The 24,761-nt window shown below is 37.2% G+C and overlaps 1 long non-coding RNA gene across 1 annotated transcript; it reads right to left on the bottom strand.

Moving 5' to 3' along the window:
• Nucleotides 1-3,040: 3,040 nt before the first annotated feature.
• On the bottom strand, nt 3,041-23,381 carry LOC149132196 (uncharacterized). The gene is made up of 3 exons (XR_016244731.1): nt 22,284-23,381; nt 8,114-8,205; nt 3,041-3,286 (listed from the first exon to the last, which is right to left on the bottom strand). It is a non-coding gene; the product is annotated as an uncharacterized LOC149132196 (long non-coding RNA).
• Nucleotides 23,382-24,761: the final 1,380 nt, after the last annotated feature.

Raw genomic sequence — 24,761 nt, 5'->3', positions numbered from 1 at the left:
TCATGGGAAGGACCCTACACTATGATGAATCACCTGTCCAATGTGACATACTGGATCTGAGGAGGCAAGAGGTCCCATCCTAAGTTTGCACATGTGAACTATCGGTGGAAATACTATGAGCCAGGCTAGTTCAGCTGGGACCCAGTGGAGATTGGAAGCATCTGTTGATGAAGGTACTGGGGAGGACCAAGGAGAAGAAGCACAAGAGTAAGACAATCACTGTGAAGAGGAAGTGAACCAAGAAGAGGATCAAGAGATGCCAGAGGAAATGGATCCAAGTGGGAACAACAACATCCTCAGAAGCGGCAAAGGAGAAAAACTCATAAGTTCAAGGATTATTTCCTGTATGATTAATGTATTTAGGCTTAAGGACTGAATATTCATAAATGTATACTTCTGTTGGGTCAACAAAGGTCTAAGGAGGGAGTAGAGTTAGAAAAGAATATAAAGTCAATCATTTGGAGCAAATGAAAGAAATATTCTAAAAATATAATTTTAAATGGTACTACTCGAAATTGAAATTCTGTCCTCTAGTTCAACAAAAGAAAACAAATAATGGATCCATAATTCATTCTATTGAGAAATAGCATTCATTGATCATGTGATTAATTTAAAGCATACTGCACAGTTTGTGTTTTTACTGTGAGGTGGGTGGTTCAAATTGGTGAGGGAACACATGGTGTCAGTTGACGATGTGAATGGTTACTGTGAAGTCAGGCAACAAGGAACTACAGTCAGGCAACAAGTTGATGTGAAGTTGGGTGATGAGGAACTACAGTCAGTGTGAAGTCAGACAACAAGGAACAACAGTTGGTGTGAAGTTGGGTGATGAGGAACTACAGTCGGTGTGAAATCAAAATCAATTCATTGACAGAATTCACTGTGATGTATCATGATATGATGAAAAAAATATTTTAACGAAAAATACAATAAGAGTGCTTCTTTCATGGCTTAAGCTCAGTACAATAAGCTAATGGTTTCACTGTTTAGAGAACAGATTGTCCATATGAATGGTACCTAGTGAACTGAATCAGCATGATTTTAAGTGTCCAAAGACAGATATCAACCATATACCTTCTGGTCCACAATTGGACATCATATAGTTTGAAGAAGTAAAAAAAAAAAAAATTCATTGCAATAATGATTTTTCAACTCAAAAATATTTTTATGAAAGGATATAGTGATGAAATTGATCACAGTATACGCTAGTATTTACTAACACTAAGAAAAATGAATGGCAAAGTCAACTCAGATAAGATTTGAGATTTGAATACAAAATATAGAGATATATACTAATTTCTTACACATCTACCAGATCTCCAATTTGGGCAGTGTGTGTGGATTAGGTTTTCTACTTCAGTACATAACTGGTAATTATATCAGTCCCAGAAGTATCAAAAGCAAGGTTAACTACTGCAAAATTTAATACTGAAGGACATTTCTGTACTCTACTTTTTGTGTTACTTTCATTATCTTTCCATTAACTATGCCACAGCATAGTGCAATAGGTCTACACTTTGAATAGCTTTTATAGCTTTCTACACAATTTTACTTTCATTATCAAAAGAAAAAAAAAGGTTTATGAAAGGACAATTAATATATCTAAACTACATACATTTGCCAAAAATATTATGCATTTCTTCATTTGATAGTCTACTAACATATTTTGCATTTAAATTTTACTAATTAATACTTGTTGAAACAACAACACTTACCTCAATGCATTAAAAAAAAATTGCAAATTATGATCCAAGTTATCATCAAGCGTTTAACTTCACAGTTGTTTGGCCCAGATCAGTCTTGCCCTAGTGGACCTATAATCATAAGTGTTCCAGTTGTGACCATCACTTTTTTTAAGACATAGTACTATCCCATGTGTTGTAAAACAGACACAAATACTTTCTTACAGGACTTGAACGTACAACAAAGAGGAAGGTGAAACTGAGTGCATTTATTCTAGTTCTCCACTGACTCCAGTTTTATTGCACCATTTCCACATATCTGTTCAATTTATTTTAATACCATCCATTTTCATTGCCATATGCATCCCCACTTGTTTGTTTCTCAATTTGTGGAGTTTTATTTTATAGGGAGCTGTTTTCTCTTTAATGTCACTGTTAGTTTTGGGACCTACAATTATGTTACATATGAAATAATATCTTCTGATACAACAGACAAACAAGGTAACATATTCCAAGAATTCTCAAATCATTGTAACAATTGTATTTCTGCAGATACACAGGTTTATATGTCCCAAACAATGTATTCCATTATCACTTTCTGTAGTGACATGACTCTGAATCTGTAGTTACCACATTCTACATCTTATTAAACAATATCATGTTTAGTCACTTTTCTGCAATATCCAAATGACTTTCATAGTTGTTGGTTTTGCTTTATTGTTAGATATCTGTAAGATATGTCCTCATCTACCATGACCATATGGTCAACCAACATAAGCCATCAACCCAGCTGGGTCATCAGTGAAGAGAACACAGGGTCTAACTCGAAATATTGAGCAACATGGCCAAATAGTCTGAGCTGGTGCTCCCAAATCATGCAAGTGTAGTCAGTGTTGTTAAATTTCAAGTCAGTCATCATTTTCCAATCATTTATTCTAATATTGTATAATCAAAGACTAGATTATCCTGTGTATCATCCCTTTTTGATATAGTAGCTTTTGCTGCTATCTTTAAAAGATCAAATAACAATATATCAGCTCCTTTGAATGTATGAATGTAATCCAAGTCAACTCTGAACCAGAAAGTCTATGACCTAGAGTATATTCCCACCATAACAACTCTTATGTTTTATTCACAATTAGTATATCTAGACTACATTATTTAATATGCTGTCCTTTCTAGGATGGTAGGGTGGTTTTTATAGAAATTTGGTTGTTATTTCTGGCAAGCATTGCATCTGTTATTTTTGAGAAAAAACTGTGATTCAAAGGAGTTCCATCTGCAACCAGCTCAGCTTATTTATCAAACAAATTATGCAATGTGTTCTTTTGTTTTAAGATGGTAGAATGTGATTTGAGGAAGATTTGGTCGATATTTCTAGAAGGTTCAGTGACTATATAAAATTTCCTTCTATTGTAGATTCTCTTGCTGTTGCCACTTTTGTTGTTGTTGCTGCTTATACTGTTGTTACTGATGCTATTACTGCCTCCATCTTTATTATTGTTCTTGCCACTGTTATCAAAACTTCAATGCATCATTCAATCTTATTTAATGTTGAATTCATTTTCCAACAAAAAAGTAGATTTCAGGACAAATGAGAGGATCTACATAAAAAAAAATATGCATTAACAAAAATTATTTACATTATTTACATTTGTCGGATATTTGTCCTCATCTTGTTTGTTGTTAACACGTTTCGGCTGATATACCCTCCAGCCTTCGTCAGGTGTCTTGGGGAAATTTCGAACCTGGGTTCTCATTCCTAACGATGTTACTATTATTATATTATTATTATTATTATTATTACTATTATTAATCAGGTCGCTGCCGTGAATCGAACTCAGAACCTTGGGGTTAATAGCCCGCGCTCTTAACCACTACGCCATATGCCCGTGGGCAATTATGGGGTGAATTTTAAGGCTTATAAATCTATTATTTTTCTATCCTTCCTCAATACCGGTTCCCATATGCTATTCATATTTGCACTCGGTCTGCTTAGGAGGTTGTTGTGTCCTAGCATATGTGCTGCTTCTTTTAGTTTTCGTATTTTCCAGTGTTGTTCCCCGTCTATTATTTTAACTTCATCCCACAGGGGGAGGTGGTTTCCATTTTTCCATACATGATCAGCTATACCCGATTTATCAATATCTCCTCGTGTCACAGCTTTGCGATGTTCTTCTACCCTTATTGGCAAGTCTTATAAGTGATGGTAGCTACAGTAGAGTAAAGAAAGACCCAACTCTGAAAACAGAGAGGAAGTTGTCACAGATCTTGATCAAGAACAAGGATCACTTCACACCAATGAAGTACAGACAGCTGACTCAACACTACAGTAAACTACCACACATGTACGGTCTCCCTAAGATTCACAAGGAAGGTATTCCACTAAGACCTATAGTGAGCTGTAGAGGTTCAGCATGTCATCCACTGAGCCGCTTCTTGGTGGATATAATCAGTCCATTAGCAGGAAAGTCAACATCATACGTGAAGAATTCCACCCACTTCACAGAATTGATCAAGGATACCCCCATTGAATCCGACCAGATGGTGAGCCTAGATGTGATAAGTCTATTCACCAAAGTCCCAACTGGTGAAGCACTATCGGTGATTCAAGAAAAACTAGTGACAGACACCCATCTAAAAGAATGCACTAGTATACCAATAACAAACTTGATGGAAATGTTGACTTTCTGTGTAGAAACTACCTACTTCAGTATGGACACTGATATATATCGACAAGAAGAGGGTTTAGCTATGGGTTCGCCATTATCACCGATAATAGCCAATATATACATGGAATACTTCGAGAATTTGGCTTTAGGATCAACACCACTAAAACCAACCCTATGGCTGCGATACGTTGATGACACCTTTATTCTCTGGCCCCACCAGCAAGATGTCCAAGTGCTGTTAGATCATGTGAGCTCAATAAATCCATCCATACAGTTCACCATGGAAAAGGAACAGAACAATCAGCTGGCATTCCTGGACGTATTAATAACACGCACCGAGTATGGATTCAGGACATCCGTATATCGCAAGCCAACCTTCACTGGATGATACCTTAACTTCAATTCCCACCATCCATACAGTGTAAAGAGAGGAATTGCTCAGTGCCTAAAACACCGAGCAAAGAATATAAGTAGCGACCGTGATACCCACCACGAGGAAATGATCAAGCTCAGTAACAATCTATTAAGAAACAACTACCCCAAGAACATACTATCTACTCCAATTATGAAGAAAAGAGAGGATGAAACCAATAAACTGTCTACAGTCTGTCTACCCTATGTGAAAGGCCTCTCCGAAAAGATACGAAAGATATGCGGCCCATATGACATCAGGGCAGTATTCAAGAGCAATACAACACTTCGCAAATATATCCTTCGGGTAAAACCACCAACAGAAGAGAATATGACCAAAAACTGCGTGTACTCCATCCCATGCAGCTGTGGTAGATTATACAAAGGCGAAACATGTCGTCCCCTCAAAATAAGGGTAGAAGAACATCGCAAAGTTGTGACACGAGGAGATATTGATAAATCGGGTATAGCTGATCATGTATGGAAAAATGGAAACCACCTCCCCCAGTGGGATGAAGTTAAAATAATAGACAGGGAACAACACTGGAAAATACGAAAACTAAAAGAAGCAGCACATATGCTAGGACACAACAACCTCCTAAGCAGACCGAGTGCAGATATGAATAGCATATGGGAACCGGTATTGAGGAAGGATAGAAAAATAATAGATTTATAAGCCTTAAAATTCACCCCATAATTGCCCACGGGCATATGGCGTAGTGGTTAAGAGCGCGGGCTACTAACCCCAAGGTTCCGAGTTTGATTCACGGCAGCGACCTGATTAATAATAGTAATAATAATAATAATAATATAATAGTAACATCGTTAGGAATGAGAACCCAGGTTCGAAATTTCCCCAAGACACCTGACGAAGGCTGGAGGGTATATCAGCCGAAACATTGTGTTAACAACAAACAAGATGAGGACAAATATCCGACAAATGTAAATAATGTAAATAATTCCTCATCTCTTAAATATAGAACTGAACAATAATTAGTCTCATAGAATAATTCACAGCTATAAAGGCATAAATAAATAAATACAATAGTAACAAGAGCACTCAGAGTGCAAACTTCCACCAAGGCAACACCAATGTCCTCTCAACAATTAGCCCAAGATTATTTTTAAAATAAGAATATCTAAAATAAACTCAACTGCTCTCAAATGAGAATACTAAAAATGAACCCAACCTATATGAGTGCATATGTATGTGAGTATGTTTGATTTTCAACATACACATGCATGCTCACATACATACACATGTAAATCTAAAGATGCTGTGTTCAATGTGTCATAGTATTAAGAATTTCTTATTTTGAGTCAATGAAAGTGCTTCTAAATGATCACTTGAACCACAAGAAACAGCAGTCAAAATTACCCTCAAATTACAATCTCACTATCCAATGAAATGGGGAAGACACATTTGACAATGTAGCCTTCAATTCACTCTCTGTAAGGGAAAAAGGAGATGGTTACACTCAATGTTTTCATCAATTTCTTTTACTGGCAAAGAGCACATTTGTAGCTAGTTCCAGTATTATTACTGTTACTTTTATCCATCAGACCCATATTTAAGGCATATTGTCTCTATGTATAGCTCAGTGCAAGATCTGAACTCACCATGTACTCCTGTCTTCCTGAACTTGAAGTAGATTATCAGTAGAGAAACCACTTGAAAGTCATAAATACAACAAGGCCTTTTGTTCTGCCAAGCATATTTGTAGCTGAGATTTCATCACACCCCATAACTCAATATTATCCACTGCATCCATAATCTTGAATTCTTCTCAGAAGTTTAACCCTATGTTTATCCTCACTATCAACTGCTTTTGTGAATTACTTCAAAATTCTTCTCAAATAATATTTTGAAGTTAACACCTTAAACCTTTAGCTATTATATCTTTATTGACTAAACCCTTTCCCTCCACCAAAAAGAGGCCTAGACATTAAAAATTAATATTATATAAGAACAGTAGAGAGAATATGAAACAATTCAATTTCTTAACAACAGTTTCTGAGCTTAAAACTTCATTGAGGTTTTTTTTTGGGGGGGGGGGGTTACATTTCCTTATCTTAAGACAACTCACATCTGCAACCTACTACACATTTGTTACATCAAGTGAACCACTATGTGGTCACTGACCCTGATAGAAATATCACACAGATCTCTTGTCAAATCACACCTAATGTTTAGAGAGAAAGAGAAACCAAGAGAATTGGTAAGAGTCATTAGAGAGTTGGCCAAGTCACTTGACCTCTATCATTGCTTTAATTGCAATGTTATGGACAATTCTCAGAAAAGTTGGTTGTTCCAATGTATTTACAAATATCATCACATCTTTACATGATGATATTGTTGGTTGGTTTTGGTAAAGCAATATTTGAACCCACTTACAGTCAGTGGTGATATAACTGCTCTTCTCTATTTGCCTTATATTTCACTGCAGTTTTCAATCCCTTTCAAAGACACACAACTGGTAAGTTATTTGACCTAAAACAGCTTAATCCTAAAGCATACACTTTTGCATTCTTAATAAGAGATTTTCACAAAAGAGCATGCTTTATTTTATATCAGATCAGTGGTTTTCATTTAGTTGTTCTCTATATTTTTAGCTCTCTCCAATATTGTTTTGATTCAGTCTCAATTTTTATCATTTTTTCTAACTTTATTTCAAAGTTTTCTAGTGACTACAACTTGCTTTTTGAAAAGACAGTATGTAGTTAATAACCTTGATGTATTAGAAAGTTAATTTCCTTAACATCCTTTTTTGTTGAATGCTTTCTAGAATCCACCATATTTTTCATGCAGATGATTTTTCTTCAGTCTTTGAAGTAACAACTTTATACTGGATCAATAGGATTTTTCCTCCTTCAGTTTTTCTTTTATTTCTTCTTTCTTCAAATTTTCCCCTCTCTATATTTCTAACTTTTTCTCTCTCTCCCCCCCCCCCCCTCTCTCTCTCTTTCACACAAACAAACACACTAAAAACAAACCTACGCTCAAAGCAAGCACAGGCACATTCATTTCTTTCTTGCCCATCTCCCTTAATTATGTATAGACAATATACACTGGAACACTAATTATTAATATTGCACATTTAAAAATCATACCTTTTGTAAATTATATGGTTTCAAATACCACTGAAGGTAGAAAATAATTTCTTTCGTGATTTTATATTTTAATTTGTTTATAATTAAAAAATATTCAGGTATTATGTTCCATGAATCAGACTTGATTTTTAAGAAAATTTGTCTGATATTCCTAGCAAGTCAACTAACCACTTAGAGGTGTCCCTTGTTGGTTTATCTGTTCTGATTCTATAAGTGTTGACTATAAACAAGCCTTACCTTTATGTTTGATAGAATTATGATGATCAGCCAAATACCAAAAAGACTCACCAAAATGAGTACTTCTGTCTTTAAAGAAAGATATCTTAAATCTGGAAAAAAAAAGTTAAAAAGTAAAATGTGTTGAAACCAAAGCAACTATATCATTGGAGAGCCATTTTAATCATCCAAAAACACAGAAAAGCTGATAAATTCACTTTAAATTGATTTTATGTTGTGTCAAATTTTTGTCATGCAACTGCAATCTAACAGTGTTCCACTGCCAGTTGTATGAGTTTCAGCGACCAGATCACAATGGTAAGTTAGAAATTTCAATATTTCAAGAAAAGTCAATAAAACATTTTTTTTTTTGCTTTTAAATAGTTAAAATGGTTCATCTAGGATTGCAAAACAAACTTAACATTAAAAAAAAAATTTATCTGTAGATAGTTTGCTAACATTCCAATAAAATTTTAAATGAAAGTAATACGAAAAAAAACATGTTTACTCTCCTTGTGGATGAGTAGTAAAAGCATCTACTAAAGATTTTACTGGAATAAAGTAATTAGTATTTAGAATAAGAATTGTGATGTGAAATCAAGCTTTCAAACTGCTATTAATGAAATAAATCAAGCATGTTCCTTTCTAGTTTCCTTCTCTTTTGATTTTACTCTAAACCTCCTTTTTTCCTCATGCCATTTTCTTCTTCTCCATCTTCTTTGTCTCCTACCCCTCGTCTAACTTCTTTTGCTCCTTTTTTCCATCCCCATGTTATCATAATTATCTTAGTTTCATTCATCTCTATAACCTTTTTCCATTGTTGTTGTCATGTTCAGTCCCTTGTATAAATCTTTATGCATGGGTTTGTTATACTAATTATCATGTACACAAATATTAAAAAAATAGCTGAAAAACTCAAAAATGTATACACTAAAATTTTTTTTATACAAAATATTTGTAGCAATGTGCAACTCATTTTTTCCTTGCTCCCTTCCATCCTTCTCACTTGTGTTATGTATGTTTATACATGTAATACATGTTATATATGTTTATATATGTTCACAAGGAATGGTGGGGATCAAATATGATGGTAGAGAAAAGCCAGGAAGAGATAAGTGGTGGCAAAGTGGAAGGCATGCACTCAAGATAAAGGGGGGATCAGAATATAAATGGTAAGGTATTGCCAAGGTGCATGAGTAGTAAGTAGAGACTTCACATGAATACAAGGAGTGTGAGGTGGGGTATGCAATGACTGGTAAAACCTGGGCATATAGAGATGGGGGATAACAGGATAGCAATGATACAGTGAGCAGGGCAGTGAGGACAAGATTGGAGAGCAAGAGATAAGCATAAGCATAGTGCATGAAAAGAGGAAATGTGAGGAAGAGGAGAGATGTAATTTGTTAGAGTAGGATGTCAGCAGAAGTAAAACAGTATTTAGAACTATAAGAATTCCTTCTTCAAGGGCTTGGTATGTTAGCTGCAGGATAAGTTAGCATGGTTAAACAGTAAAACAGGAACAATTTTTGAGGAGAATGTATCTGAATTGTAAGGATGGTAGTAGTGATGCTGATGGTGCTCATTAGTAGTGAGGGAGAAAGATGGGTGATAGCAAGTTTTATATTGGTTAACAAATTAGTAATGAAGTCTATAAGATGGTGATAGTGGCAGTGGTTTAACCCTTTAGCATTCACATTATTCTGTCAAAAGTAATTGTTTTGAATTAATCATGCATTGTCTTATAGCCTTGAGATTCTGATGAGGTAACTTAATTTTTAGAATGATATTGTAGGGTTGGTGTGAGGCCAGATCTGGCCAGTTTGAACATAAAACAGGTAAAATATTTAGACCAGATATAACCAGTTTAAATGCCAAATGGTTAATACTGGGGATGGTCATAATAGTGATGGTATTGTTAAAAAGAAAAGATATAAAAGAGAATAAAATATAATGTTGGTTGTAATGCCAGTTGTAATAGTAGTAGATGAAACTTGGGGGAGAAGCATTGAAGTAAGTTGAAAAAGGCTTCAGGTTACAGAATTTCACATTGTAGTAAGATTTTCAGAAACATGTTTCCATAGCACAGTGCATGACTATACCTTTCTGAGTTAGGTTGCAGCAGTCTTTAAAACAGATTTAAATGACAAATCAACTATTGTTTCTCAAAAATGTACTTCCAAAGATAGAAATCTGGAATGGAGCCATCCGGAGGGGTGTATGTGTATGTGTGCATGTGCATGCGTGTGTGTGTGTGTGTGTGTGTGTGTGTGTGTGTGTGTGTGCTTGTGTGCGTGTAGGTTCAACATGGCCAAATAGTTAAGTTCACTTCTCAACCCTCAACCATGTGATCCTGGGTCTAGTCCCACTGTGTGATATTCTGGGCAAATGTCATTTTGTAGCCTCGCACTGACTCATATCTTGTGAGTGAAATTGGCTAAACTTTATAGAAGCCTGTTGAGTGGATTTTACCTATAATTAATGAAGTACACCCTCATCACATGTTGTGTTACACTGAATCTTCGAGAATTATGCTAAGAAATACTCAACTACCCACATTTATATTTATATATATATGTATATTAAATTAATAAGAATAGAGGTTTATATATCCAGTTTTATTTTGCTATCAATCACATCTTTCCATTTCTGCACCTACATATGTTTCTACTGCATTTTCATGTACACTGCAAAATTTTGCTTCTTGGTGTGCATTTTAGTGTTAATTGCCGCCTCTTCAGGGTGCTATTAACAGCATTTCAGATCTCATCTGAGCTAAATATTAGTCCAACCCCAAAAAAGTTGAACAAGTACTTAGTTAAGATGGGATCTGAAACGCTGTAAAAAGCACACTAAAGAAGCAACAATTAACACTAAAATGCCCACCAAGAAGTAAAATTTTGCAGTGTACACGAAAATGCAGCAGAAACGTATGTAGGTGCAGAAATGGAAAGATGTGATTCACAGGAGAATAAAACTGGATATATAAATTTTTATTCTCCTTATTAATTTATTATTTCTTCTCTACTGACAGCATGCACTTTCTGTAGAAACATTTACCAATGTGAAGATTTACTGTGGATAGTAAAATAAACTAACTGGAATTTAATACAGTACCTGCTAGGATTATATATCCCTATATCCAGATAATTCCTGACTTTCTTGCCTAAGCGTGCACTTTTCTATGTATTTTGCCCTGATCGTAATATCTTATTTAGTGCTCAAATTCATTTTCAGTTGTCCTTAACGATGTCGTCAAACCCAATCATTTATTCAAGTTTTTCAGTTTTTATTTCCTCACATAGTCACCTATCTCATTAATTCTGTCTTAGACTTAGCTGGCCGAAAACCCCTTATTTCTCAATTCTATTTCTATTTCTACCATTCAATATTTACTGTGTCTACGCAACAGAAATCCCCTAAATATCTCCCTATCTACCTCCCTCATGCAGCGACCTAACACCCCCCCCCCTGTTTACTCTGTCTCTTTCAATATCTACTTCACTCTGCCTCTCTCGATCCTCACTCTCCCTCTCGCTCTATATCTCTCTTCTCCCCCCTCTCTCGATTGTCCACTAGGTCTACAAATACTAGAAGGCGCGCTCGATTTCCTTCATTTGTTCATAGAAACTCTGCTGAATTAATACGACCATAGAACCATGTCCAGATAAGTCCTGACTTTCTTGCCTAAGCGTGTACTAAGAACTTTCGAGCGAGATCATTGCCAGTGCCCCTGGACTGGCTCTTGTGCAGATGGCACATAAAATACACCATTTTGAGCGTGGCCTTTGTGCCGGTGGCACGTAAAAGCACCCACTACACTCTCTGAGTGGTTGGCGTTAGGAAGGGCATCCAGCTGTAGAAACTCTGCCAAATCAGATTGGAGACTGGTGTAGCCATCTGGTTTCACCAGTCCTCAGTCAAATCGTCCAACCCATGCTAGCATGGAAAGCGGACGTTAAACGACGATGATGATGATGATGATGATGATGCTGATAGTTGGCCCTACAAATTTGACGATGGCCTAGTAACAGCAAAAATAGTGAACTAAATAAACAAAAAATATATTAATAAATAAAAAGGTAGCAAACTGGCAGAATTGTTAACAAAAAAGACAAAATGCTGAGCATTTCATGCAGCTTTACATTCTGAGTTCAGATGCCTTCAAGATTGAACGCTGTGGTCAACTTTATCTCTCCCCTAAGATTGCTGGCCTTGAGCCAAAATTCAAAACCATGTTAATAAAAAGGAAGAAAGAAAGAGAACAAAGGGAATGCTAATTTATAGCTTTTATTTTGACAGAGACCTATTATAAGAGAGAAGTATTTGCCATAGATTATCATACACCTGTTCATTTATACCAGGATTATCAGAGGGGTTTGTGAGCTAACTTTTGACTACTGTTATGAAGATTCATAAAAATTCAAATTAGTTGTAGCCTGATACTAGCTTTTTTGCTCCCATGAATTTGGATTGATCTTTCAGTCTTTTGAATTTGCTTTCAGTGCATCTTTGAATGTTTTATGTGGTAGACCAATGCTGCACTTACTATTTGTTGGCTAAGAGTAGAAAATTGCTTTTGGCAAACTCAAGTTAGATATTCTGATAATTTATTCAGTTGTTGTCCAATGTGTCTAGTGTAGAACCAGATACTCTGACAACAATACAACAAGATTTGCTTGAACTTAACAAACTGATGGCATTAGTACACCTGAAAATCTCAGTTTCTAGAATTTTATTCTACCACCTCAGCCATACAGAAATGATTAAGCTTTTTGGTATAGAATTGGCACACTGTCCAATTTTCAGCACCATAAAGAAGAGTCAGAAAGATGAGAGTATTACAAGTTTTGACTTTGGTATGTATGCAAATATCTGGGGCTGTTTCTGATAACTTCCTATCATTTCGAAAGCCATGGTGAAAAAGAAATTGAAAAGATCCCTGTGAAAACAGAGAAAACCCAACTTATGTGGGCATCCTGATCTGAAACTCAACTCTGCCTATATATATATATATATATATATATATATAAAGTTGGATAAGGTCAGTGTATTACAGGATTACCCTGGGTTTCACGTCCATAAAGCACTTAGCTTTATAGCATATCATCAGATCCCAAATCTGTTCGCTTATGGCCGCTCTCGAAAATGGAAGAGGAAAGGACCTTGCTACTCAACGTCAACAACAGGGAGTTGCCTCCCTTTGGATATTAATCATAAGTGACTCTGTTATCTTGTGGGTTCCAATAGGCCAATAGAAAATTCCTGAAATGTAAGCACAGTCCGAAGATCTCCATTCTGGAGTTAAGGAAGTTCCCCAGGTTGAAGGAGTCCTTTAGTATCCTCACCCATTCTGCTATGCACAGTTTACAACACTTGGTTCCGTTTATGGAGAGGCCTGAATTTTCTAGGATTCTCCATTATATTGTGTATGGAAGCCTGTCGTCCTTCAGCTGCCTTACATGGCTGGCTAATGATATAACGTATCTCCTTTCTGGTATACTGAAGGAGGATCTGTGGTTGGAGAGGTGTTGCTTGACTGTGCTACCGGAGCAACCAATGTATCTCCATGCTCGGCTGTTGGTGTTGCTGTTACTGCTGTCGTTGGTACTGGTGCTGTTGGTGTGTCATTGGAGGTGGTGATGGTGCCATGACTGCTGGTGTTGGTAATGGTGCTGTTGTTGTTGTTATGATCATCGTCGTTGATGGAGGTGCTGTCACTGCTGTTATAGATATCATTGGTGATGGCTCTGCTGCTATTTCCATTAGGGATACTGCCATTGCTGTTATCATTGTTATCACTGGTGATGGTGCTGCTGCTGGTTTTGTTTGTGTCTCTGCTGCTGCTACTATTGGTACTGTTGACCATGCTGTTGTAGTAGCTGTTGGGGAAGCTGCTGATGTTGCTGCTGCTACTAAGGTCGGCCAGTACTTCAGCTTCAGAGACAACTGCCTTGGTTTCGTAGTGGCCCCTCACTGGGCATCTGTTGTGGTTCCTGCATGAGCATCCTGCCTCTGCTCATGGTTTAGGAGTGTTAACTAGAATGCAATTAATACTGGGGGCACAGCTAAGAGGCCCAATGGCATGTAGGAGATGTGGTCTCTAAATTCACTAGCAGCTAGAGCCTCATTATAGTAGGGGGCTGTACCATCGAAAATATCTTGGCTGAAGGAAAGGTTCGTGATCTTGTTAACACCCTTCACCAGGATTTTGAATGCAATGGGTGGGTGACAGGCGGCTTTGTTGATGTACATTAGCCTCTCATTTGGTTTGCGTTAGGGTCTGTATGTATTGGAGCCCAAGTCGAGCGTGACATCTAAGAAGTCCATGGTGGGGAGATTGGTATCAATGGTAAGTTTCAGTCCCATGGAGCCAAGTGTGCTAATTAGGTCTTTCCTAAGCCTGTCTGGGGTGTGCCAATTTACTCCTCTAGAAATGGCCAGGGCATCATCTCTGTAGAGACCAAAGAGGACAGAGGGGAACCTTTTCTTAAGGGTATCAAGGATATACAACCCAATGATGTCACATACATCAGTGCTGTCATAAACCCCCATCGCTACGTCAAAGGAGCCCATGGAGTTGGATTGCTTGACCGAGGTCGAACCCTTATTGAGCAGCACTAACATCAGTGAAGCCCCTAGCAAAGGAAAGTGCCTTGACTAGTAACCCTTTTGATATAAACAAGTAAAAATCAACTGTCAAACTGGGTGAACTTTGCTCTATCTCGCCCCTTGTTGGTATAAAACCATGTATCACCTCATTGGAGCTACATGAACGGGAAAGGCTAGTAGCTCTCCTTATGTCATTATTGATGTTTCTCAATGTGCTTGATTGCTAAGCCAATCTTGGATTTGGCCGGATTAATCAAGCAGCTTTGGGGTTTGAGGCAAAGTTCGCATTATGATCTTTGATGGTGAAAAAAAAATCCCTTTTAACTAAGATCTCTACCCTGTCAGCTATATCTAAGTTGTTGATTAATTATTTGGCTTCACTGTTGATGTTGTAGTATGTGTGTGGGGAAGCACATCTATAACTATGGGATGATGTTTTCTAGTAGCCTACTGTAATTAAGGGTGTCTCTCCTATATAGGAGTTTAGTCTTTTTTGAGAAGATTAAGGACCTATCCGAGTTTTTTAGCAGTCTAAAGTTGGCACAAAGCTTATGTTGGAAGGAGAAAGAGGACTTATGGAATTTTAGCTTGGGAATGATGCCCAGTAGAACCTCTTCAAAGGGCTTGAGGTCTTTGATCTTGGGTGGGTATTTCCTAGATTTGATCCCACAGATATTGCTCTCCAGGGATGGTGTGGATAGGTTGTGGTGGAAGGCTTTCCATCCCATTCGCCTTATTACAGCCATCATTTTTTCTAGCAGCATCTGAGCAGCTCATTAGACAGTGTAGGTATATTCTTAGTGGAGTAGCCAAGGTCAAAACATTCCATATTTTTGAGAGACCAAGTGGTTTCTGTAAATATGTATAAGCATAGCCTGCTGGTCAGCTGTTTAACACAAATCACGTGGTCTTTGTAAAATACTCAGTATATATGCACACATCTGTGTGTGTGTGTGTGTGTGTGTGTGTGTGTGTGTGCGCGCGCGCGCGTATGTATATATAAATATTTGAATTTGTAAATAAACAGGCCAACAACATCCAGTGTCTCTGGCTCGCCAACATTTTATTTGAAATCTTCCCTATTTGTTTACACATCTTATTCACCAAAATTTATTTTAAATAAGATGTTTTTATATAAGCACCAACTTAATAAACAATTTTCAGTGAAAAAAGAAGTTCAGTGATTCGAAATTCAAGGGGGCGAAGTTCAAAAGTAAGGATTAAGCAGAAGCATTAACACTGCCAAGATGAAACTTTTACATATTCTCCCTACCTGCTAGAAATAGCAGCCAAATTTTCTTTAAACTACACTATAGTGGCAAAAAAAGAAAAATAGAGGATACTTACAGAAGAATGAGAGGATCCACATTTTATTTTATATCCATGTATATTCTGTAATTTCACTCCTAATTTAATATTCAATTTTTTCAGTTCGTTTTTATATAATTTGTGCACATAACTTTTTTTTTGTACTTATATGTTTATTCTAGGATCACGACCCACAAATCAAATTAAATGAGCAGTTTTTTTTAAAACATATGTGTATGTGTGAACATATCTTTTAAATATACCTTTCCTTCATTGGACACTAAACTCCGCTTTCAAAGACCTGTTGAGGCAAGTGAAATCGATATCAAACTAAATTCGATGACTGGCACCCATGCCAACATCTCCTTCATTGGACACGAAACTCAGCTTGTGAAGACCTGTTTGGGGCGAGTGAAACCAAAATCGTGATGGCACCTGTACCAGTGAAGCGCTAAGAGCACCGTCCAAGCATGAGTGTTGCCAGAGCAGCTCTCTGGCTTCCATGCCAGTGGCACGTAAATAGCACCATGTCGCCTGCCTGGCACATGAAAAGACATTCGAGCGAGGTCGTTGCTAGTGCCGCTGGACTGGCTCCTGTGCAGGTGGCATGTAAAATACACCATTTTGAGCATGGCCATTGCTAGTACTGCCTGACTGGCCTTCGTGCCGGTGGCATGTAAAAGCACCCACTACACTCTAGGAGTGATTAGCATAAGGAAAGGCATCAAGCCATAGAAACTCTTCTAGATCAGATTGCAGCCATCCGGTTCACCAGTCCTCAGTCAAATCGTCCAACCCATGCTAGCATGGAAAGCAGATGTTAAACGATGATGATGAGAAAGACTTGGCTCTAGGTGTGTCTAGGGTGTGACTTTAAACTGCAACCAGCTGTGGAACCCTGGTACAAGAGTTCCAGGCTTTTGAGGAGTGTAGAACTACCTCTTAACCACTATTGTTCCCAGGTGTACACTGACCCAGAGTAATAGCACCCATTTGAGTCCCAGCTATGGGTTAACTAGCATGTCAACTAAGCCCTTTTTTATCTTCCTTCTTTTGCCAAAACTAGAACAGCATCTGTTCCAGCATCTGGAATCTGCTCTGGTCACTCACCCTCTACGCCTGTGGCATTCAGCGGCATGTTGTGTGTTTTGTGCTGTTATTAGCGACAACAGGACAAAGCCAAGCGGGCTGGCTGTAAAGCAACTTTTTACAGTTTAATTTTTAAACATTACTTTCTAAGCCTAGGATGCAAATTATTTTCTAAGTAGGGGATGCAAATTTTGATTTTGTGCTCCCCACAGGAAAAAAAAAATTAATGGGTGCAAGTGCAGTAATGTCAAGACAAGGAAAGGGCTACGATTTTGGGATTGGAAACCTCAGAGCCAGACAAAGGAAAGATCTGATCATTTGATGGTCTGTGCAACATTCTGCAGCCCTCATAGCATAGCATGGGTGATCAAGACATCCTTATGATCCCTTTGTTGAACAATCACATAATCAAGAAGGTACCAGGATTTGGATCAAAGATGAATCTAGAATTTGCAGATTGTTGGAAGCTGCAAAACTGTGTTGGTAATGACCAGTTTATGTTGGGAACAGAGGGTTAAAAGATAAAGGTCATTGGTGTTCATTTTGCTAACACTATGATGACTAATAACTCCAGATCAGATGAGATGATTCTGACCAAACCTGGCATTGAAATCACTAAGCAATATGATCAGAACGGGTATCCTTCAGATGATGTTGTCCAGAGTTATGTAGAACCTGTTCTTGGCTTCTTCAGCAGAGTACAAAGTGAGCGCATAGGCACGAATGACCATGATCTTTGGAGAGAGCAAGCTGCAGTGTGATGAAACATTCAACAGGAAGTTCTGCCATCTTATTTGCAATGGATATTTTCACAGTGAAGGCCATTCCACGAGTCCTATCATTGCCATCGAGGACAGCCTTCAAGTAGAAGGCATATCCCTCTCCCTGTTCAGTGAGAGAGCCTGCTGAGAAGCGTGTCTCGCTAAGGGTCGCTATGTCCAAGTCGTAGCATTCCAGCTCAGATGCAACCAGAGCAGTCCTTTGTTCAGATCGATCTGAGGTAAGAAGATCATGTAAAGTTCTGACATTCCAGGATGCAACTGATAGTTTGCTGACAGGGCAGAAGCTTTGCATGGGCAACCTTTTCTAGGCCATTCCTTGGATTAAGGTAGACAGAACCTTCCCTAAATAGGGCTGACTAGACACATGGACAGGACCAAAGAAGCCTGTTGTCCCCAGGTGCAAACTTCTGTGACCATCTTACTTATGCTGCCATCATGCAAGCTTCCAGCATCATCCATGCTTGATTCCGTCAACTGCTCATCGCTGATGGACTTGGGAGTAGGAAAAAAAAGAGGAGGAAAATGAAGGAAGGTTGTTGAGATAGATTGAAGTCTGCTCACAGATTTGTTTCCAGTGATGAGAAGGGCATGCAGTCCTTCACAGCACAACTTGACTTATCCATGTCTGGTCCAGAGGCAAGGCAGAGATCCAGAACGACTGGGGTCATGGACAAGCTACAGTGAGCTGCAGCATCCACATGTAATGGGGCATCTTTCAAAAATTTATTTCCTGCAGATAAATTTAGACATCAACTAACACATTGGTTCTCAAAGTGACAAATACCAGGCCCACAAAAAATATATCAGTGAAAGTTTGGAAGCATCTCAACTTTATTAATGAGAAAACATCTATATATAACCTTTCATTCTTCACTAAGTTTTGAAAAGTTGGAAACCATTCTAATTCTTTTAAATATGACTCTTTGTATCCTTTCAAATTTTCACAAGCCTTATGGTAACCTGGCTCACCTTATGAAAAACAGTACTAATGGGTATTTGTCTGGTACTGGAGACTTTATATTTGTTGTTCTCTGTATTCTCAATGGATGTTATGAAGGTTTATATAAGACAAACAAGACACAAGTGTAACCCTTGTGGAACCAGGCACAGAAGCAAAGCCGAGTATCAGAAGAGTTTAAGAGACAATTTAAATGGTTAGGCGTTAATTGATTAAGCTTTTCAGTAAATATATAAATAATACATATAAAGAAAATTAGAACTATTTAGTGTCATAATAATGGGATCATCTACTGTGTGGTTGTGTGAATTGGGTACAGAGTTGGGCATAACTACAGGGTTTTACCCCCCCCCCCAGACTTTGGGAGGTCATAACTTTCAGAAAAATGAATATTCTTTAATGAAATTTTCTATGCATATAGTATTTACTATGTAGATTCCAAATATACAAAAATTTTCGGTGGAAGTGTTTTGGAATGGGGGTGGGGGACAATTTTCGGAAATTCCAACAGAATCCACTTAAATTCTTAACTTCCAGGAAAATTAATATTTTTTCGTGAAATTTTCTACAAATATACCTTGATGTATGTACATTTCGAGCATGTAGGAATTTTGAAGGAAACAACTGCAGGTTATTTTTGAGAAGCGTTCCCCACTCGGTGGTGTTTCGGAGCAAGTCATCCATGAAACAGTGACTAAACTTATGTTATTATAAACAAAACCGACGTATACGACAGGTATGTAAAATATATTTGTGTACTTTTTCTGTTTATTCTTAATCTTCGTGTTTTTGCAAGATTGAAAAAAAAAGTTTCGGAAAGCTAACATTTTAAAATTCTTCGGGAAGCGACACTGTGATAGTTTCTATATTTAACCGTGCGTGTATATTCCCATTTTTGCTCCTGTTCTCTTCTACTTCTCTACTAGAAACGTTTACTTTAGAATTTACTTCTATTGAGAAAAAAAAATCGTGTGCATGTTATTTTTAACGAAAGTTTTCTTATGACGGCTTCTCTTCACTGTCTAGAAATCTACGGATGCACATACGCACATAATAGAGAAAAATGAAACAAATTTGGACGACTTGCTCCGAAACACCACCGAGTGGGGAACGCTTCTCAAAAATAACCTGCAGTTGTTTCCTTCAAAATTCCTACATGCTCGAAATGTACATACATCAAGGTATATTTGTAGAAAATTTCACGAAAAAATATTAATTTTCCTGGAAGTTAAGAAGAATTTAAGTGGACTGTTGGAATTTCCGAAAATTGTCCCCCACCCCCCTCCCAAAACACTTTCACCGAAAACTTTTGTATATTCGGATTCTACATAGTAAATACTATATGCATAGAAAATTTCATTAAAAAATATTCATTTTTCTGAAAGTTATGACCTCCCAAAGTCTGGGGGGTAAAACCCTGTAGTTATGGCCAGAGTTGAGGACAGAATAACCAATTTTTTTCCTCGTGTAATCTAACAGAGAGAACTCTTTGGCTGAATTATCAACATAAATAAATGATTTCATATTTTGCTCCTAGTTTTATGAAATGAATTCCTAACTGCATTACTGTGACTTTCCAAGCAAGGGCTTCAGTTGCCTTAAAAATGTGAGGGGGGGGGGGGGAAACCAACATTTGTTGGAGCATGTATTGCTTATAGTGCCCTTCTCGGACCCTATCACATAGGTAAAAGTAATTAAACTGTATATATTCAAATGAAGTTTAGATATTTAAAAAAAATAAGCTTAAAACGAATTTATTATATCAAACAAAAAATAAAATGTTTGAATAAAAAAATATAAAGTAAATTTATTGTCTTTTAGAACTTTCCAAATGTATTATATCTCGCATCATTGCTGTCAATAAATAATTTGGGTGGACATTGGAATTAGACACTGAGGGAAAATGGCTGTAACTTTTTTATTTTTTAAGTTAGGCGATTTTCGTTTTCGATAATGTGTTCTATATGTCCCGGTCATGCGATTCCCCCTAAAAAATTCAATTTACTCAGAAAGTTAAACTTTCTGAGTAAATGCAAGATTTGGATTGTCCGCGTTTAGCTGTTATTTCTAACATATCAAGTTTCGTGGTGGGGACTCCACATGTGATCCTTTTTGTTTCAATATAAATTGAAGCCGTTCATTTTCACATCTAAGTTGCGAGAAGGCTACTCGTACGACCTGGACATGTAGAACACAATGTCAAAAATGAAAATCCTCCCCCCCCGTGGGTGGGTGCGGGGGTATGTGGAGATGTCAAAAAAATTTTTTAGGGGGAATCGCATGACCGGGACATATAGAACACATTATCGAAAACGAAAATCGCCTAACTTAAAAAATAAAAAAGTTACAGCCATTTTCCTTCAGTGCCTAATTTCAATGTCCACCATAATTTGGCAACTTCTTCACAACTAATCTTTTTCAAAACATCTCTATGAACATAGCATATTAGAATATGATTCAACCTTTGCTGAATCATGGTCGACCGCAGCCAAGTTTTGACTCTGCAGAGCGCTAAAAGATCTTTCAGCTTCACAAGAACTGATTGGAAACACTAAGCCTAAGCAATCGCTCAACATTTGGAAACATGCAACGGACATCTTGCTGCATTTCACCGAATATTTTACGATGATCCTCGAGAGATGATCCACTATGCTGATTTCTATAAAAATGTATTTCAATTCTTAAAGAAAACTCATTAATCTCTGGATACTGCATGATCACTTCAGCACAAAAATTTCCACTGAGTAAAATATTGGCTCAATTTTTCATAATCTGCTAAATCCTGTGGGAAAAAAAAACTTTCAAATTTGCTATTACAGTATTCACTACCTGCACTCTGTAAGCGCTGTGTTGGTATTTTAAAGCATTTCCTTCATATCTTTTAGGAACTTTTCGTTCCCTGGGTAGCTCTAAAGAAGAAATATCGAGTTGATAAATCATTTTTTATGTTGTATTGAACAGCTCCCCGACATTTTTCTTCACTGCATCGATCTTTTAGCTCCTCCTGCACCAGTTTGACACTATTGAACAGGCCCACCTAGGATGACGGTCATACTTTGTTTTCTAATTGGGAAAAAGTGTGGGGGGGACTTGTCCCCTGGTACCCCCACAAGGCCCTTGTTTCCAAGTCAAGTCAAAATACCATATCTTTCTTGTTACATATGACTGTTAGCTAACAGCCACTATGTCCGACTCTATTTTATAGGAATGTCAGTACCTTATCAAATTGTGAATTTTTCCCCAACACCATCGATTTTTATTCACACACATTTTCAAAAAAATTGGGAAGGAAGGAATTCCACTCTTGAAAATGCGGAAATTACGAAATTGAAAAACGTTTTCATAATTTCAATACATGTGTTAATTTTCTACTTCCAATTTGTGAACAAAAACCAAAAGGATATCGACATTTTTATCTAATAAAATCATATTAACGTTGATTTACCTTATAAAATTCAGGGTTGTGAGTTGAGAAAGTTTATGTAGTGTGAACACTATCACAGATATATTATCACCACGATGATAAAGGTTAATATCTTCCATATTTAACTTAGCACTATAACTTCTCTTCTATTCTGTCGGCCTCAGTAACGTTTCTCAAAAGTAAAGCGTTCTTTCCTTTTTTGTATAACGAACGCGGCAGCGTCCGCATGGTCACGAGACCTCACTGTCGTCGTCGTTAAGTATCGTTCACGTGCAGCGATTTGATGACAGCTCAACGGAAATTCTCCCGATTAAGCGCGAGTTCTCCAGTTGACTTTTGTCCAACCAGCTCCTGACATCCATTGCGTTCTTTAATCATCTACCCTCTACTTTTCCTTCCATGATAATGTTTTCTAAACCTCTGCTTCTTTGAATATGACCATAATAGATGAGCTTTTGTTATTTCACAATGTTCAGTTGCCATCTTTCACCTACTTGTAATATTCATTTGTCCGATGATTCTTGTAAGAGTCTCATAACATTCTCCTATACACCCACATTTCGAACGCATTGACTATAGTCTCTTCAAATTTGTTGAGAGTCCACATTAAATCTGCGAGAAATAAAAGTAAAATCTTTAATTACACCTTGTGATACGCCGGTGGTAGGGTTAAGTATACAAGCAGCCTTTGTTTCACTATAACCCTTCTGGCTTTAAAAGAAACAAATGATACCGGTATGGGATTCAATTGGTTAACCTCCAGTTTTTGACCCGAGCAAAAAAATGAAAACAAATTGTGTAATAGATGTAAAACAACATGTAGTAAACGAAAATGCAAAAAAAAAACGCGCGCTGGCGAACTGGGTGGGGGAAAGAGGACTCGGAAAATTCACACTATCAAACTCACAGGATCCGAAAACTCAACGTTAACACCCGGTCACAAAAATGAAGAAAAAAATAGTGTAATAGGTGTAAAACATGTATTAAACGAATATGAAAAAAAAAATGCGCGCTGGCGAACGGGGGCGGGGAGAGGACTCGGAAAATTCACATCTGGAGTGTTCCGAGTCCTCTCACCACTTCCCCGTTCGTCAGTGCAATTTTTTTTTTATTCATATTCGTTTACTACACATTATTTTACACCTAGTACACTATTTTTTTTTTCAACTTTTGTGACACGAGGTGGGCGGGTGGGGTGCGGATTCGGATAATTCACACAATCCAGTAACTTGACTTTGACACCCGGCCACCAAAAATAAAAAAGAAAAAGTGCAATAGGTGTAAAATAATGTGTACTGAACGAATATGAAAAAAATGCAATCTGGCGAACAGGGGGAGGGAGGACCAGGAAAATTCACAGAATCCAATTTTTTCCCTCAAGAAAATGAATATTCTTCCCAACCACACAGTTCCGGGTTCAATCCTATTGTGTGGCACCTTAGAGAAGTGTCTTCAACTATTGACTCAAACCGACCAACGTGTCCTGGAGGCCAAAGGTGGCATTTCAGAGGAAAAATTATCTATGCTATAAACAAAGATGAAAACAAAAATTTGCACACAAAATTTTTTTCAATTCTGTCTTCTGCATAATGGCATTAAGAGAAACAGTTACAGCGTACGTACCCCATAGGTTTCTGATATAAATATATATATATATATATATATATATATATATATATTACGGAGATGCACTTGCATAGCAAGTGACCTGATCTGAGATCGTGTGCTGGAACGAAAACAATTGCAGCATGGAAGGTGTTTACAAGCCATTTAAAATAACACACAAAATCCGTTAGATTCACTTCAACATTTAAATTTAATTTGTCAAAATATTTTCGTCTCTTTGAGACCGCGACCTGTTCACTCACAGAATTTTGTCAGTGAACAGGTTGCGGTCTCAAAGCGACGAAAATATTTTGACAAATTAAATTTAAATGTTGAAGTGAATCTAACGGATTTTGTGTGTTATTTTAAATGGCTTATAAACACCTTCCACGCTGCAATTGTTTATATATATATATATATATATATATAGGTCTGGACATTATGCTGGAAATATAGCGATAGGAACCAATGCACCAGTATTCCTTTCCAAACGCAAATAATGCGTATGTACCAGGGAACATGTCTGTACGGGAATGTTTATGTATAAAACAAATTTTTCGTAGTTGTATGAATCCTCGTGTGTTTTGAAAATTCCAAAAACTTAAAAAGTTATGAGGGGTTATATGGGGTGTTTAAACCAAAATTCTGCAGAGAGCCACTCCAGCAGATCGTGAGGAAGCTACAGAGAATATTTTATGTTGAGTTTTTTGATTTAGTCAAGTTTCGTTAATTTCATATTATGCCATTTTTCTATGATTCCTTCTCATTTGACCTAGACATTGATGTGTATGAGTTTTTTTGTTTTTTTTTTCAAATGTAATTTTGGATAACTGAAGAGGTAAATTTACCTTATCTTTTCTTACTCATTTTGACCCATCTAAATTTGTCTTTTAT

Source organism: Octopus bimaculoides, chromosome Z (assembly GCF_046866305.1).
Source record: "Octopus bimaculoides isolate indiv1 chromosome Z, ASM4686630v1, whole genome shotgun sequence".
Lineage (NCBI taxonomy): Eukaryota > Metazoa > Mollusca > Cephalopoda > Octopoda > Octopodidae > Octopus > Octopus bimaculoides.
This window is presented reverse-complemented; position numbering and strand designations above follow the sequence as displayed.